This window comes from Plectrocnemia conspersa, unplaced genomic scaffold (assembly GCF_051122295.1).
Source record: "Plectrocnemia conspersa isolate PC_06_02 unplaced genomic scaffold, ASM5112229v1 ptg000009l, whole genome shotgun sequence".
Classification (NCBI taxonomy): domain Eukaryota; kingdom Metazoa; phylum Arthropoda; class Insecta; order Trichoptera; family Polycentropodidae; genus Plectrocnemia; species Plectrocnemia conspersa.
Genome location: NW_028277173.1, coordinates 22,878,672 through 22,898,195, shown reverse-complemented (window position 1 = coordinate 22,898,195; position 19,524 = coordinate 22,878,672). Strand labels below are relative to the sequence as shown.

Sequence of the window (19,524 nt, the reverse complement as noted above, 5' to 3'; positions counted from 1 at the left end):
GGCGGTCAGCCAACCCAGAGTCTCGTCCGAAAGGACATTTGTTACAAGTTTTGTGTGTGCACAACACAGTGCACCTCGAAAGCCTCCGCAGATTGTACGTCAGCGTGACCGCATCCCGATGCCGCAGTGTTTACAAAGTAGTTTATCACAATTCCACTTGGAAAGTCGGAAAAATGTTGTGCTGTAACAGAACAGGGAGCGCAAAATTTATCTCGCTTCATCCTTTGTCATATGACGTGTTCAATTTCAACTAATAGTTTGTGAAACATTTCATGCATAATTAAAAGATCAAAAGACATTAAGATTAAATTCACAAGTAAAAGTTTCATTTAAATAATTATCATAAATACGTTTCAAAAAGTATTTAGTAAACATAATAGTCTATACAGAAATAACCATTCTCATTAAAAAAAAAACAGACATTAAAAATCTTGCGATGTTTGTACGATGTCAGAAAAATCTGGATTTCTTGCAATCCTTTCCAACCAAATACACTACGCTTGTTTACTTTAAATTACGCACAAAATTACAACACCAACATCTTTATATTCTAGCGATTTTCAGACTCTTGAAAGCATTAAGCTCTTGGAATTATTACGATAATTGTACAACGATTATTATAGAGGCGTTAATTTAAAAATAGATACCTAGTTACGAGCAGAAGCTTTTTCTACACATAGAGCCTTAATATTTTTTTCTCTTTAATAGTTGTATAGTCTGTTGCTAGTTTCATATAAATACATAAATAAATTTATTATAATTATTTTTCCTTGTAACAAATTCTGAACTGAACAATGTTCTATTTCGGTTGCTCTCATTTTTTTATACATAGTTTATTTATTTTTGCTAAAAGCTAACAATTATACTTTTTAATTTAAGACATACATATTTTATAAATTTTAATATAATAATTACTAAAAATATTTTATATTAAGTTATCTATTATATTATTATTTTTTATAATTATGTACTTAAATTAAATTTTTGCTTAAATTAAATATTTAATTTAAGCAAAAATACCCATATTATGTTATTCACTTGTCTGACACTTTTTTGTGAATTTACACATTTATTTAGATAATATTTCGTCGCTCTGTTTTGCGATATTTGTAAACATTTTCATCGAATTCTATCTTGTCAAATAATAGTGTTATACATGTATATGTATTTTTGCATATCTATTAAGATCTACAAAGAGCAGGCACGTCTGATGAGATACTTTCCCTTTCGCTCGCTCGCGTGTTAAGTGATGAGAGTAAGTGAGAGATAAGGGCATGCGGAACGCATGTAACGCACGCCCTTATCTCTCACTCGCTCCCGTTACTTAAAAATGAAAGTAACTTAGGGAACGCGCTTGACAAACATATTTAAAAAATATTTTCTTACTTAAAAATAAATAAAAATTTGTAGTTTTATTTATTAAGCGGTCGGAAAAAGTAAGGGCCGATCCCGACTGTGCGTTTCTTTGCCTTTACCGTCATACTAAATACTAATGACTCATATTTTAATACTACATACAAATACTACTAGTCGGCGACTATGTCTGAAATACTTGGGTTTAAATCTTTAACTTGTGTAATTTTCTTAACTATTCAGATATAAATACGGGATATCAATAACAGTTGTTGCGTGTTTCGAACAATATAAAGATAAAATATCTATTTAGATTATTGAAAAAATGCGATTTTCGCCGACAAACAAATTTTATGGCGTCATATATTATTGCAATATTTCGATTTTTACGTGGATCAGTTTCTTTTTATCTGATTATTAATGTAGTTATTTAAGATAGGGCTAATTAAAGTAATTGAAAAAATGGTATTTTTTTTGTATTTTTCGTAGTTCAAACACTTCTAAGAAAACATGCATATTTTAAAGCATCTGGAACGGACCCACCCTTTTTTATGCAGCAGTTGTAAAACATTTTGAAATATTCGTACAAATTAAATTTTTTTTTTAAATTATTGATTTTTCTAGAAATATATTTTTTAATTTGCTATTTTTCTTGAGATATTCTCAACGAGAAACACTAGGTCATGAAACATAGGTATAAATATCGGCGTTTTAATAAAATACATTACGTTTTTTAATAATATACAAATATGTATGATGAAGAAATTGGATTTTCCATGAGAAATTTATACTAAAAATATTTTTTGCGAGCAGAACCTTAAACCAATTAATTATTAAAAATAGAGAACCATCTATAAATACTATGAATACATATTTTCCCACACCTAACAAAGCGATTTTACATAAGCCATCAAATCGAAATGAAATGTAAATTCGTGCAATATAAAATCAAGCGATATGTTACGATTACAATATTATTTTTTATATTAATCGTTTTCTTAATGTGATATTTCAAGTTGATAATCGAATATTCAAATATAAGCAGAATAGATTAGACAATTCGATATATTTGTATAATTTATTATAGGATCAAAAATTTAATGTTATCATTTTCCAATATACTTCAAATCAATTTTATTTATATTTTTATGATTAAAAATAAAAGCGTGACGCTTGATTAAACTTGATTATATATTTTTCACATAAACCTAACATTAATTATGATAATTAATCATCGTTAATTAGTGAAGGCAGTCTTATTTAAAACAATTAAGTAATTATGTATTGTACAAGATCTATATAATTTAGATTTTTTTTATAATACTCCTTGTATTATATATTCTGATATTGCGCTCTTGTTGTATATTTAGATACACAGCACAATATTAAAGTTGCAGCGCTTATAAAACATGTCTTCGAGATACTAAAGGTATATAGTAGATCGTAGCTATAAAGAAACGTCGTATACTTTTTCTCCTGAAATATATTTTATACATACATAAATAAAGTATAAATAGCCCTTTTTACGCCCGCGCTTTTCTGTGTATATTTTTTTACCATACAAAACATTGACGCATAAATCCAAATTCATAAAAATGCTAAGCAAGAGTGAAATTAAAATAAATCTCAGTATTAAATAAATTCAAGAGCAAGAACATTGCGCGTGATGTATGAGTCTGAATAGCCGACGCTTTTCCTCTCGTCGTCGGCGAAAAAGGTGTATTCTTTTTTAAAAGGAGCACTCCATGAAAAAGGAGTGGGCAATTAGGAAAGGCTCTCTCTGAAAAAAATCAGCGCTCTTCCTGGCCGTTTACAGTTGAAAAATAGACACCGCAACGGAGATTTGTAGCCGAGATATAAAACGGATCCTAGCGACGTTTCGCAGGCTGCCAACGATCGATTATCGAGTTCGTGAATAAATAAACTGGCGTGAGATAAAGTGGCTCTAGCTGAATTCTGGCTCGGAGTATGTACGTAGAGTCGGTAAGTTTCACGGGGATGTGCCAGCAGAACTACTTGGTTGTACTATAATGCTTTTGGTGGGTATTCCTCCCGCTTTTTGGTGGTGCAGATGCGATAAATTTTGACGAGGGAAACGTTTGACGGCTCTGAAAACCGTTTAATTATTTAATAAGGACGGCGATGGGGGTTAGAGTCATAAAATTGGATAATTACACGCTTTTCCGCGGCAGTAAAGCGATTAAATTATTAAGTATCTTGAAAGGCTCGCGTTTTAATTTATAACGAACGGTAATCGGCGAAAATTATATTGTAATAAATTACTGGTTAAAAATAACTAATGTTGGACCCCTAATCGTCAGTACTAAACTATTATTACCTAGAGACAACAATCAATAAAACATGGGAGCACTCGGTGAAAATAAAATGGCATCCTACTAATTTGAGAAAATATATAGTAAGACCCCTTGTTAATTCAAGCGCTGCCAATTGATATGAAACGTAAATGGTTTTCACCATTTCCTGGGTTTTTGCATGCAGGGAAAGTTTACCTTTTGAATATGTCACGTTATATCCGAGAGGCATACATTTGAACTAATTTAACAACTAGCCTAATTGGTAACTCGAACCGTTGCGATGGTGATGTAATATCAAGTTACATTCATATAACGACCGTGTTTATGTTTATTGATAACATTTTAACATAATAAAAATTGAATACTCTTAATACAATTATTAAAACTGCAACCCTTTACCTTTCAACTAATATATGTTAGTGTTAGTTAACCTTCATATTTATAATAAACCACAAACGCTCTATTGGATTTTGGTCCGGTGATTATACGGGCTAATCTTTAACCACAAATCATTTTGCCAAAAGCCTGATTTTTCGTCAAATATGGCTGAGAAATTTGCCTTTAAATTAATTCAAGGTAGTATTATTGATTTAACCCTTACACAAGAATGTGATGATTACTATCTCCTCTGTTGCTATGAAACCAACTATCATATCTGCTTTTAGATTTTTCTAAGAGGCAAGATTTTTATCTATAATATTTTAAAATAAAAATCATAAAACATATCCGTAAGACTTATGGAATTTTAATTAAACCATACATATAAATTAATATTGTATTATATAATCAAGGGTTAGTTCGAATTTATATCAAAACTAAATTTGACGGACCAAATTATTATTATCGGTATTGCTGAACTTATAGCCATATATCAGACAAAAATTTAACCTGACTTGTCGGTCAGCGTTTTTTTATACCGAAGACACGTTGTGTAATTACTATAAAAATACGCGACGTTCTAGTAGCCTTGTCAGCATCTGGTGGCTGACGTGAAGAGGGAAGCGGCGGCAGTCACGATATTTTAAGGTCTATGTTATTAAAAATGTATAATTTTTTACTTGACGATTTCTATTGTTTTTATTTAAGTAAAGTTAAGAGCTGCAGCGTTTTTGTGACTTCTTCATCTGAAATTATGAAAGATTTTGTAGCTCTTTAAATGAAAATCTGCCTTTTTAAATGCATTATTGAAGCGAAGCCCAAGAAATAGCTTCACATATACCCTCTAAAGCTCTTCAGTGTCTATAAATACTGGATTCATAAAGTCTTTTGAGTTCAAATGTTTTTAAGTTGCTTCTAAGAACATGATGGTAAAACAAAAAAGTCTATAAGAAATCGTAATTTTGATTTTTTTATAAGCTAAATCATTACGCATCTAATAATATTAAGTATATATTTTTTATTACTTTGTTAAATTGATTTATTATAAAGATATACCATATTTTGACTATATTAGTTAGGTCTATTTTATTACAAATCTTGAGTTAAATCGCTAAATATTGTTGTTCAAGCGTATTTTGAGAACCGTTTTGTAATAACGACGCAGAGGACGCGTTAATTAATCGCAACACATCTGAACCAGATCGGTATTTATATTTTTAATAAAACAAATCACACGACACACCTAAAACCAATAAAGCGCCAGAAAACGTGGAAGCAGTGAAAGTATCAAATCAACAAACGCCAACGGCTACAATTTGTCTGATATGATTTTAAAACTCATTAAAATATAACTGTTTTTTATATACTTTTCAGAAATACGTATATACATTTTTCAGACAGCTTGATTTATTTTTAATACCTATTTATAAAGTGTGAGATATATATGCCCTGCCCTGTATTATAAAAATCTGAAATATTGATAATTTAATTTTCCATAAATAGGAAAAAAAATAAAATTCTTTCAAACCTGTTGTAGATTGTATGTGCATGTGATGAGTCGTTTTAATTTATGTTGAATAGTAATTAATTAGTTTATTGATTTTAAACTAATTAAGTCATTAAAAAATATAAAAATTATATTTGTTTACTAAAATTAAATTAATTCACACTGTTTTAGTATTTAAAAATACAATAGCTACATCTAGTTTTGAATAAATAAATAAATAAATAACAACGAATTTTCTTCTGTTAAGAGCAATAGAAATAATGTGAAATTTCTAAGGGTATAAAAAAGGGTTAACATTGAAAAATTCTGTCACAAACACAATTTTAATTTCATTTAGGTGCCTAAAAGTGTCATGACCGCATTAGAACGAGCATATTGCTTCTGTGAAATTTTGTACAAGGATATTTTCCTTTATGTTCACTCGCGTGTCGTTACATTAAAAGGTTAATCGTTTCGCTGTGGAGGCAGCCATTCATAAACTTTATTTTTCCGCTTAAAATTGAAAGAAAATAACATCGACGCGCGGAAAAGCGCAAATCTCGTTCGTGGTTTTTTAATTGATTTAAATTTTATATTCAAATAAAATCTGTCGCAAATAAATATTTGCACTTGAATTCCAATTTTCAGGTTCGTTTCAGGCAGTTCAATCCCAAGTTGACCCATTCGAAACGCAAACTTTATCATCCCTTTTCCGCGGGCGGCTCGCGCTCACGGCGTCCAATTCTTACTTTACTTTTCTCGAGACGTTCGTTTTAGTACATCAAAGAAGGGTTGTAAAACTTTATGGATTTTAAGCAGCTCGGTTTGGTGGCTTTTCAGTTCCACCGTAATTATATTCAGAACTAATAAACCTTGGGTTTTATTGCTTGGCCGGCAGCGCTAACGGTCGCCTTCAATCTACGCAGAATTAATAGTTTTTTATTCAGTATTTTATGATATTAATTTTAAAATGATAGAAGTGTAAGAAATTTATGTAATATGTTCAATAAATGTTAGTTGTAGTTTTTATTTTTGATGCCAAATCACCATTGATATAAGCTTTTTTTTATAATGATACACTTTGTGGTTTGTTGGTAAAGTCAAGATGGATTTCACGTGAGATTTTTAAAATGCACTTCGCGAATCACAATTAAAGTTGTTGCGCGGAAAATAGCTCGGCAGACGAGATAAGTGTACGACCTCGATGAGTTTAAGTGGGCCGCAGTGGATGAAACGAGCACACCGACACTACACATTTACGAAACAACCCTCGAAAGCCTTTTAAGAGGCTATTTAGAAAAGGTATGCTTTACCAGATACCAGATTTCTATGCCTTAAATGGTTTCTCATGCAAAAGATTAGCCTCGCGACCACCGACAATTACTCTCTCTACGCAAAACACAATAGAGATAAGCTTGAAATTAAAGCTCAGGATTTATTTTTTTACTTGTTTTAAATAATTATAAAATATTAAATAGAAAGAAATAATTATAAAAGTATGTAAATATTTAAATACAATTTATAACACAAACTTTAAATATAATTTAATTCACAAATTGTTAAAAATATTAAATAAAGAAAAATATTTTTTTGATAATTAATATTAAAAGTTGGTGAATGTATTGTTGTCTAGCCATTATTATATATATTTTAATATAATTGTTCTGCAAATATGTATTATTTTTTCTGCGCATATATGATAAATAATATTGAATAAATAAATAAATTTGTATAATAAAATATTGAAAACTTCAGATCACATTATTATTTTGTACATTTACGTAAACAATCAATAATGTCTAGGCTAAATTTTATTTTATTCTGTTAATCGGTATTTTTATAACTTTAAAGCATAGATTCTCAAACTTAATTGACTCATCGCCCACTTTTCAACGACAAAATTTTTCAACGCCCACTTTTGGAAAACTTTATTTTTATCTCATTTAATAATAAATTGTGAACGTAGCAATGCTCGTATTTTTTTATGTACTTCTCTGTTATCGGGGGCCAAATTTACTTTAAAAAATATTTATACATCTTATTTATTTATATACAATTATAAATTACATGTCAGAGGCAAGTAACAATTTATATAATTCTCCTTTTTTACGTAGATTCGCTGCAGAGAGATATTTATGGGGTGTTTTTTTGAAACGTGTTTAAGTAGCAAAACGTTGTTAGTCTTTTAAATAATAATTCTAAATAATATTTATTCATTTATTTATACAATTTATTTATTCATTTATTTTTTTATTAATTTTTAATATGTTTAATCTAATTCATTCACTAATATGGATCAAATTATTTTGTATGTTTTAAAGTTATATATTAGCACTGTATCATCAGCATACAATTGAATCCTTGCTGCAAGTTTAAATAGTTTTAAATCATTTATGTATAGATTAACAAATAAAGGTCTCAAAATAGAACCCTGTGGAATTCCACACTGGACCACTTCACATTCGTTTGTGTACCATTTAGTATCATATAGTATTTAAATAGATTTTTAATCAATTTAGCGTCTACTGTGTCAAATAGTTTTATTTTTATCGTTTAATTTTTGTTGTATTTCATTCTTCAAATCAAAAGCTGCATATTTTGTACAGGATTTTTTTCTAAATCCGTATTGCAAATGTGATAATAAATTTAAGCTTTTTAAAAATGAACTAGTAAAACAAATATATATGGCGATAATTGTTAGTGATCCTCTTAATATAAAATAGTTATTTTGCAATTTTTAGGCAATCAGGGAATAATTCCTTTTTCAAACATTTATTGAATAACTTTACTAAAATAAAAACAATAATACTGTTATTTGATTGTAATGCCATTAGTACCAGGCGCTAAGTTATTTTTTAATTTGTTTGTATATCTTATGACTACTAATTTAATTTAGTGAAAATAAATAGATCTGTTAACTTGAGCCATATTTGTGATAGTGTTTATATAATCAATGTTAATTTGTATATCATCTGATAGAAATGTTCCAATTAAGATGAAATGTTTATTCATTGGCTATTATTTTTTATCTGCAGCTAAATCTCCATTATGATTGAAAATAACATTTTATTATATTTTCCATATTTTAAATTGGTTATTATTAGCATTATTAAACATTTTATTACAGTAACCTACTATTGTTTTTCCCGATAGACAGTTACAGAATTTCTAGCTAGTTTTATTTTCTGGGTTAAGATAATCCTATTTGTGACCACAAATATTTATATGTTTAATGAAGTTGTTTAGATGTTCATTAAAACATAGAACGATGTCTATGTTTTTATCATCTGAACCTTTTGTCAAGATTTTTTTATTTGTTTTTGCTTCTAGCGATTTTAATTTTATTTATTATATAAAATTATTACAGTTTTTATTGACATTTTTAATTTGAAATATTTTTAATTTTTAATTAAAATTTTTATTATATTTTGTAGTTGTCTATAGTTAATTATTCCAGACGCGGGCGGTAAGATAATTTTCCTTTCGGTCGCTCGCGTGTTAAGTGACGAGAGTGAGTGAGAGATAAGAGCATGCGGTCAGCATGCCTTAATAAATATAAATAAGAAATGTATACTATATACTGAGAAGTACAAAAAAAAATACGAGCATTGCTACGCTCACAATTTATTATTAAATGAAATAAAAATAAAGTTTTCCAAAGACGTTGAAAAATTTTGTCGTTGAAAAGTGGGCGATGAGTCAATTAAGTTTGAGAATCTATGCTTTAAAGCTATAAAAATACCGATTAACAGAATAAAAAAAATTTAGCCTAGACATTAATGATTGTTTATGTAAATGTACAAAATAATAATGTGATCTGAAGTTTTCAATATTTTTTATACAAATTTATTTATTCATTTAATATTATTTATCATGCATGCGCAGAAAAAAATATACATAAAATACATATTTGTAGAACAGTTATATTAAAATATATATAATAATGGCTAGACAACAATGCATTCACCAACTTTTAATATTAATTATCAAAAAAATATTTTTCTTTATTTAATATTTTTAACAATTTGTGAATATGTATATTATATTTAAATATTGCGATAATAAATTGATACCTCATCTTCCCTATTTATTGGATCCAACTTAATCTGATTTCTAAACTTAAAGATAAAATTTGATCAAGAGACTTATAGTAGTATTTTGCAGACATTGTATTGATATTTTAACAGTTAATACATTAAAAATATACTGTTATACATAATAATTAAATCTCACTGAAATTCCACACTCAAGGTTAGTAAGCTATAAGGATATAATGCCAGTATGAGACGTGCAAAACGAAGTTTTACGCAAGCGTCCAGTCAATCCACTTTATTCTTTGAAACAGACGTGAAAGAGTACAAACTCGCGTTAGTCGCTACGTGACTCCACTAATAAACGCACATAAAACGTGGTTATTCAAGCAAAAAAATAAAATAAAATAAAGCACATCTGGCCGCTGGAAGATGCAGATGCTTCAGATGGTCTCATTTTCATGCAAATTTTCGCCAAGGGGGCGAAAATTCGTTTTGGGCGTCGCCAAAGGGTTGCCGCTGCGCCACTCTCCCTCTCTCGTCAGATTTGTAATCGACTTTACTTTATGAAACGTCCGCTGCTATGCACCGAAGGGGTTGCCAGATGTCAAGTCGGAGGAGAGACCGAACCGCCGTATTACCATATTTTGAACGGTCTGGTAAAAACCCAATCTTCCTCGGCAGTATGTTAAAAATATAAGATTTGATTTGCCTATGATTTGAATTTGGTTTTGTACAAATCCTGTTCCTATAAAATTCAACGTTTCTCTCAGGATCATAAACATGATCAACAATAAAATATCTATTGGGTTTTGTAACATAATCATTGTTGTTAATAATGTCTCACTAAATAAATTAAACATTGCTTAGATATTTTTAACCACCTAGGAAACTTATTATATATATTTTTAGATTTTTTCTTTAACTTGCCTCCGCACTTAGCGTTCCAGGCACACAACTCAATTTTGATCCAACAGCGGTATTGCATGTTCGCTTTACCCAGTATCGATTGAGCGTACTTTTCTCGGTAAAATTCAACTGGAAATAACCAACAATTAGGTAACTGCCAATAAAGTTGCACAGTTGTATCAAATTTGACTACATAAATACACTCGAATCATTTGCTTAACACAGTGGTCGGCAAACTTATTGGCCGAAGAGCCAAATATGTACATTACAACGATTCAAAATAGTTCTAAGAGCCAAATCTGTTTTTTAATTTAGTAAACCTTTATTATAATTTTAGACCTTCATTAAATTACGGGTATACTGAATAAAACTTGATTTCACACTTAATAAAGATTTATTCGTTGATAAACAAAAATATGAAAGTAAGGTATCCATAAATGTAAATCATGACAATGACTGACAAACACTTAATGCGAACAATATCCTTGCATCTCCTTGGAAAGTTTCAGTAAGTCAGGTATATATGTTGTCGTTTTTAATTTTAGGCATGATTCCAGGTTCTCATCAATAAGACAACTTCTCAGTTTACTCTTGATAAAGTTCATGCTTAAAAAGGATTGTTCGCATGAATATGTAGAACCAAAAAGGGAAAGAACAGCAAACGCAAGTTTTTTCAGCTGATCGTAAGAGTCGGGAATACTATTCCAGACGTTGAAAATGATCATGTCTTCATTCTCCAGGTCTTTCAAAGCAGACCACTTGTGTTGTGAACTAAGATCACATTCGTTCTTCTCCAATATTTCCAAATCAATACAAAGACGTTGAAATTTGGAGCTCCATATTTACATGTTTTTTAAATCCTGCAATTGTATTTCAAAGTTACAATGTCAATGCCAAAAGGAGAAAATTAAAAAAAAAAGTTATTATAGCATTAAGAGGATTTTTGACGAATGCTAAGGTCGCTTTGCTGTTTTTAAGCTCCTGAAAACTACTGAGAAATGCTTCCTTCATATTTAAAATTGTTGTTTTGAAATGGTGTTTATCAAAAGAGGAATTATTTTCTTGGCGATACTTCAGCAGGCTCGGAAAGTGAAACAATGTTTCCCTTTCAAAATCTTGAGCAAAAAAGGATAATTTGTTTTCGAATAAAGTGACTTCTTTTAACATCGAAAAAATTGTATTTCCTTTCCCTTGTAGTTTACGGTTATGCTGATTTAGATGAGACGTAACGTCTACCATGAAATGAAAGTTTTGGATCCACTGATTGTCTGTAAGTTCTGGATAGTGAACACCCTTCTCAAGGAGAAATGCTTTAATTTCTGGCAATAGGGACGCGAAACGTTTTAAAACGTTCCCTCTTGATACACATCGAACCTTGTTATGAAGCAAAAGATCAGCGTACTCACTCTCCATTTTAACTAAAAATTCTTTGAATTGACGATGATTAAAAGCTTTAGCTACAATGGAGTTGATGATCGTGATCACTAATCCCATAACTTTACTAATTTCTTTCGGAAATGTCTGCGCACAAAGTGCTTCTTGGTGAATAATGCAATGATAAACCAATATCTCGTGATTATTTTTTTTCTTTCAAAATGACAACAAACCCTTTTCTGACACCGGTCATACTTTTGGCCGGCTTTTCTGTAGCCGCCAAATACGCAGATTGACAGCTGTCATACTACTACGCTGCGCTGCGCCCCTACCGGACGAAACAGGTACTACGTCAACGCTCACGCACACATTCAACGTTGCATGGAAAAGACACTTGACCAGAATTAGTGCCCAAGCCCGTGGATATTTGTGCCAGAGCCGCACTCAAGGAGCCAAAGAGCCGCATGCGGCTCCGGAGCCGCACTTTGCCGACCCCTGGCTTAACATAATAAATAAAAATTGTACCATATACAAATATAGCAATATTAATATTTGGATATGTATTATGCACGGTTTGTTTGACGACATAAATCATTCTTTCTCATTGTCGGTTATTTGCATTACGGATGTAATGGATTCGTATGAGTGCTCTCAAAAGCGTCCTCGCTCTTTGTATTGTATGCGTTATTTTGATAATGTCAGCAATACATCAAAATCAGATTATCCTTTATGATTTTTACTATTATTATATGATACATAAATATACCGCTTCTAATTAAATTAAATTGAAAACTCATTACTCTAATCAAATCATTTAAATTTGTATATTAGTAATAAGATAATTCGTTCACAGATACAAAGTATTTTGATTAGGGATTGACTTTAAAACGTCTATTTAATAAGAAAAAAATTAAAAAAAGATTCATTAATGTTTTCCGAAACAAAATCGGATACGATTTTAAAAGGCCCGCCAACGTAGCCTTACACACTTACATTGCGTAAATATTCATGACACAAAAAACACATTTGATGCAAATTATATTACAAAATGCGCCGAAATAATATAAAATTTCACACTTTCAAAAAATCAAAATCATAATTCAACTCAATTCAAGTTTGAACTAAAAATAATATGATAATCTATAACCATTGGACATATGGCGTCTAAATTTGGGGCTGCACTAATCAATAAAATCACTGTAAGCTATATGTTTAATAATGATTCTTGATACTTGACTAACGAGGAAATACACAAATGAATTAATGAAATAATTTGAGAATATGAAGTTAAACATTAAAACAGATTACTGCAATATACTTATATTGAAGACGCATAAGCTTTTAATATAATCTAGAATGTAATATGTATCAAAACAATTAAACTACATTTGTAAACATATTTTATTGAATTCTTGAAAAAAATAGACTTGAAAGTGTGGCCACACATACTGTATTTACATATTAATCGAACAATAGAAGAGAGATCTAGTGACCAAATAATTAAAAATATTTCCTGGACCACTTAATAGCACATCTGTCCCTAGACATTATTCACCCATAAGTACCATAAAAAACTACTCTTTGTTTGGAAAGGATGCGCTGATCAATACATTCTAACCTACGCAAATTACTATTGTTCTTCAACTCTTTGGTTACCGATTGCCTAATTGGCCATCTGGGCACATTTTGATGTCCAAGAACATCTGCGATTCATTATAGAGTATTATAACAAATGTGACATTTACGCCAGGAAGATTACACGAGAAATGCCACGGAGTCATAACAGCAGAGACAAGCCAGGAGACTGCTTTAACCAATTAAACGCCACCGACTCACCGGTGCGTCATTTGATGATTATTTTTTTTATGCAAATTATTTTTTTAAAACAAGTTTACGAATTATTTAAAAAATATTTTTAATTATTAATAAAGATTATTGTACTATTTTAAATATTCAGTAAACCACGTAATTTATATTTATTCAAATAAAGAGATACAACCGCGTGAAAAGAAATAACATGCGACTCATTAAAAAGTCACTGGTGTTTAAAGGGTTAACGCGAGAAACATTAGCGGATCATTTATATGTTTATAAAACTAACCTTTATCAATTTTTCTCGCATCTATTTGGCTGGAAAGTCACACCTTTCGGTTTCAAAATCCGAAAATATTGACAGTAGTAATAACTTATCATGTGATTATACGTAACTAAGTATATTTATTAAATAATAATTATAAATTAAAAAAAAAAAACAAAGGAATCAGAAGCAATAAAATAACAAATTCACATGTCTTAAGCTCAAAATATGTTCGTTACTTAGTACTTCATTGTATATACACTAGCTGTCGGTACCTCACTATCGTGAGGTACCGAAAGCTAGCGAGTGTGCGTATACCGGACCCTCAACTTTTTGGGTTTTAAATATAATTTTTGCTTCGTTCTGATTTTTTTAAATATTTAAAAAAAAATGAATGGTTCAAATTGGACATTATTATTTAGGATTTTCAATAATAGACAAAATGGTTTAATCTATAAAAAACTACTAACATTTTCAATTCATTTGAAAATAGGTTTACAACTTGACTAAATATTTCCAGAAGAAAACATTTTATATTATTTATTAGATTTGAAACGTTAAATTTTATCGTTATATTTGAAACTTAGATATTTAATGATAAATCTAAATATTGCATATCATTTATAAATAGGTTTAGAACTTGGCTAGATAATAATAAATTGAAAATTGTACAGTGAAATCTCAATACAGCGAAGCTTACGGAACCAATAAATAAATTGCATGTAACACAATTTTATCATAAATTTAAATCTTAGCAATAAGAACTTTTTTTAGTTACACCATAAGTTGATTTATAATTTAAAAAAGTTGTTTATATGTTTTATGTGTAAATATAAAAGCCAATTAGAAAGAAATAATAAACTGAAAATATCAAGCACTTAATCTGTTACTTTAGACCAAAAGTGCGCTTTAAAAATAATAATAATTTTGAGACCTTTGTCAATTTTTATTAAAAAATATTTATATTTATATATTTTTTTAAATAAATGATTTATCTGCGCAGCATTAATAATTTTAATAATTAATAAGTGCAAAAAATTTTCACATTATTTAAAATTAATAATAAACTAAACATATTTAAAATCTATAACAAATTAAGAATATTTAAAATCCATAATAAAATAAAAAATATTTTTAAGGTTGAAAAAAATATTTTGAATAAATCTTGAAAATTTATTCTAAAACTTTATAATTTACAAAATATTTAAATAAGTTAAAAAAATTAAATTAGTTATAAAATATTTTACAATTTTGTGTAGTTTCCTTTCAAAGGGGTCAGTAAGAGAGATTCTTGCAACACTATGTGTTTAGTAGTTGGTTGGTAATGAATAGTACTTATTTTGAAATTTTCCCCACTTTTTTTTTAAAATGTTTTTTCAAGCGAAATTTTAAAAATTCTCCAAAAACTATTAATTTAAATTGCCAACGTTCGCCAAAATTCAAGTACATATTTTTTTTTGTTAAGAGAAGCTAATAAAAATCCACATTATTTATATTATATTTTAGATACCGTATAAACTAAAAATATTTAAAAAAATATTTTTTTTAGAATTTGATGATTTTTAAACATATATTGATAAGTGTTTTACAATTTAAATCGTTAAAATCAATTTCGTAGTTCGTTCTTAAGCGCGCGGTGATATCCCGATCATGTATCGGGATATCCCCTCAGTTGCTTACATTTGACAGTTCTGTCATCAGTCAAGCGCGCGCCGGGTTACAGCTTAGTGCGATTCAATAAACAGTAAAATATGTTAATTAAACAAAGCATTTTTCATACTAAGTTTCAATTGAAGATGATTTAAAGTGTATAACATAATTAAAACTATAAATTATGAGTGTGCCAGTAAGTGTTTGGTTATATGAATAATATGTCACGGTTATTCTAACAAAATTACCATTGACTTTCCAGGATCTAATATTAAAAGACAAACAGCGTTGATTGGACAATTAAAGGTATACATACCAAAGTAAATTAAACAAAGTAACATTTTACCCACTATATAGTATCGTTTACAGTTAATTATATAATATGTGTTTAATCCTCTACAGTATCTTCCGTCAATTTTGTTCTTCGCTTGTCGTTTAAATTTAATTTATGGATTATATTAGTAGTAATAATGTGTTCAATGCTTAACTCTTGATAAAGGTGTTTTTAATTATTTTTCAGAAGCAATGAGGGAGCAATTTGTTGACTTATATGGCCACAACGTAGAATTGGTATATATAAACAAAGAGTGAATCTTCTCATGTTGAAGTCACTGTCAGCAAGTATTATCTTTTTGTAAAGAACATACTATATAAGTTTGATGTAACTAAATATCTTGAATTTGGCTATTCCGAAAGAGGAATGAAGGCACAGAACAAAAATTGAACATATTTTGCCACATCGGAATTGAAAATAACCTACTCTTAGATATTTTGGCTATCGATTATTCCAGGTTTGCGATCACATATATATAATCATTGTAAATTGTCGTTTATTAGATAACATCCAAGGAACTACACATTTATAAGCTGTCCGTTGGTTGATATATATAGCCGACAGCGCCGATTTGATCAACATTAACTTTCAATCCTCATACATACTAAGGATATATTACACGTTCACGTTTAAAATTGTGCATTAAATCGGAAGCAATGATAATGTTTATGTAATATAAAAGGAGAAATTCACTTTTGGGCCCCGGAGCCCGGTGACGGGAATTCAAAATTTGAATATTTCATTACGAAGATTGTTTTATGATTGTTTATCTAATTTAATCAATGTATTATTCTAATCCTCAACACATTATGTATATATTTAATTTTCATAGTCATAACACACCTAGTTAAGTTGCAATCTGATTATTTACAAAAGGAAAAACTCACTTTTCGGCCTCGGAGCCCGTCGCCGGGAATTCAAAATTTGAAGATTTCATTACGAAGATTGTTTATCTAGTTTAATCAATGTATTCTTCTAATCCTCAACACATTATGTATATATTTAAGTTAACATAGTTATAACACACCTAGTTAATTTGCAATCCGATTATTTATATTCAGTCAAATGACGAATTAATGAAAATTATTGTCGCGTAGCAAAATTTTATTATTAAATAAAAGCGTTGTCACGGTACTGTCTATTTGAATTCGAATGCTTATTTTTCATTGGTCCAAACTATTTGAATATTTGAATGCTTATTTTTGATTGGTCGAAACAACAGAACGCATTGCCGGCGGCTCAAAAATCAATCGGAGCAAATTCAATTTTTATTTTTATTATAATTTATTATTATAATTCCTTTGTTTACGTGTATTGTTACACACCGTTCATACAAAGCGATACGATTTACAGAGTAGAGGAATGAACGGAGAATGTTTCATTTAAAGTTATGCGCGTCCGGAAGCGACGGCTTAGAACAATTATATATAAGATACTTATATTAACGCAATTTACTTTAAGTTATAAAACTGTTTTAATATTATAAATTATACGACATTTTTTCGGACAATGACCGTAATTGGCTCTTTAGACGATGGTAGAAGAGGGTAAGCGGAATTTTTATTTCCTTTCATCAGCATAGTGTATTAAAACACTGAGCTACACGGTTTTTGACATACATATAAACATTTTAATAAAAATATGTAATTAAAAATGTAAAGAGTTTCTCTATTGATACATTTTGTATAACGCGTCTGATCAATTGACAATTTAACGCATGCATAGCTCTTACTATTTTAAAGACGTACACTAACGGTTAAATTCTGAATTTAAAAATGTTGACTTATTACTTTTTGCAAGGTTATAACTCAAAAAGTTCAGTTTATATGTGATAATCATGTGAAAAACTCGTGCTTCAGTGACCAACTATACGGGCTTTATCGATTCGGTCGTACCGTCTCGTAAAATCTACGAAGAAAGTGTATATCACATAAATACGTAGTATGGGTTTTTCGCAAGTCTGTGGAAAGGCGTCGTCACGTATGTTAAAAAAGACGCCTTTATGGTGGCGTCGGCCAAGAATGACAGCCTTTATCCGAACCGAAGATATATCAATGTCAAAAATGCCTATCCTTGTCCTCGCAATAAACCATCCTTTTTCTTATTTTTAAATTACGAGCTATCGATGCCCCGAGGCTTAAGAACCATTCGAATCTACTTTTTAGCCTTTGAATTAATATTTCACGATATTGATTAATTCACAGCATCATTATCAACTTAAAAAACACCAACTCTATCTTATATTCTTAAAATAATATACCAATATGTAAAGGCTCTGTATGAAATATAGAATTGAATAAAAAACTGACATGCAATGCAGTTGTTTTAATTATTCATTAAATTAAATACCCACGACCTCTATACAAACATATTAAAAGTGACCGTGACCGTTAAATTATTAAAAAATTTGCAAAAAGTAAAAAACCATTATAAGTACCTAAATAATAATCGTCAATGCTTAAATTATATATAAATTTTATTAGTAGTATGTGGGCGAATTTTTTTCAAGTATTATACAAGTCTGAATTTTATTGGATGATCATTATAATATAAAATATATGATTGTATTATATAAGCAAAAATGTTTCATACATAAACTATTGACCAAAATACATTTAAAACATAATGAACATTCAATTTACATTTTGGGATTTGATCAAACGGAAGCTAATACTATTTTAAATGAAATTTATTGGATATTGAAACGTTCAACCATTTATCAACCGTTGACATCGTGCGGATTGCTAATGGAGCGAAAAAGAAAAATGTATCTTTAATGGTCAAAGCGTGTTTTGCGAGTAGAAAACGGACTTGCGTCATATTGTAAATATCTGGGAACTAATAAATTAATTTAATAAATATGTCGGCATACACGACTTACGATATATATATACGAAGGGGTTGAATGCAAAAACGCCCCTTTATAAAAAAATCCATATTAGAGAAGCTTGACAATATAACAAAGCATCTCATTCAATTACTGACATTAATTAATGAACATAATGTTTTTTTCTTGGTGGCCATTCTATCGAACGGTTTACTTAATTAATTATACTAAAGACAAAACATTGAGCTTCATTGAATCTATATTAAGACATAATGTATTTCTTAATAACCAACTCAAGAATAGTTAATTTGTTACTTTACAATACTAAAATAGCTGAAGTGGCCTATAAAGGCGTAGCGTTAAAATCATTATTTAAAATAAATATTAATAAAAATTACATATTGTATACTAATAATATCATATATCATATATTTGTTGATAATCAGAGAGGTAGCATTGAAGCATTATATGCGTTATGCTTAATTAAAAAATATTTATATTAAAAGTAGAATTATTAGTTTAAGACAGGAATGTTTAAAATAAGTAAAAAAAAATATATTAAAAAAAAAAACATTGTATAGATAACTTTTAAACAGTAATTGAAAAATCAGTATGCGAAGTAAAAGCTTGTAATTGATAAATAAAGTAAAATAGATAACATGCTATTTGTTATTGTTTTTATATTATATATGAAACTAACATAGATAAATGTCTTGTTGGCAAAAATGTTGAAAAAACGAAAGCTCATTTTAAGATAATATTCTGTCAAATATGTAAAATCTGATTTAAA

At 29.2% G+C, this 19,524-nt stretch overlaps 1 protein-coding gene and 1 long non-coding RNA gene across 4 annotated transcripts in view; one reads left to right on the top strand and one right to left on the bottom strand.

The window, feature by feature from the left end:
• Calx (sodium/calcium exchanger 3) overlaps window positions 1-19,524 on the bottom strand; it is a 194,804-nt gene that overhangs the window by 85,640 nt on the left and 89,640 nt on the right. The gene's annotated exons all lie outside the window — the stretch shown is intronic.
• On the top strand, window positions 15,636-16,227 carry LOC148232276 (uncharacterized). The gene is made up of 3 exons (XR_015810703.1): window positions 15,636-15,769; window positions 15,836-15,879; window positions 16,094-16,227. It is a non-coding gene; the product is annotated as an uncharacterized LOC148232276 (long non-coding RNA).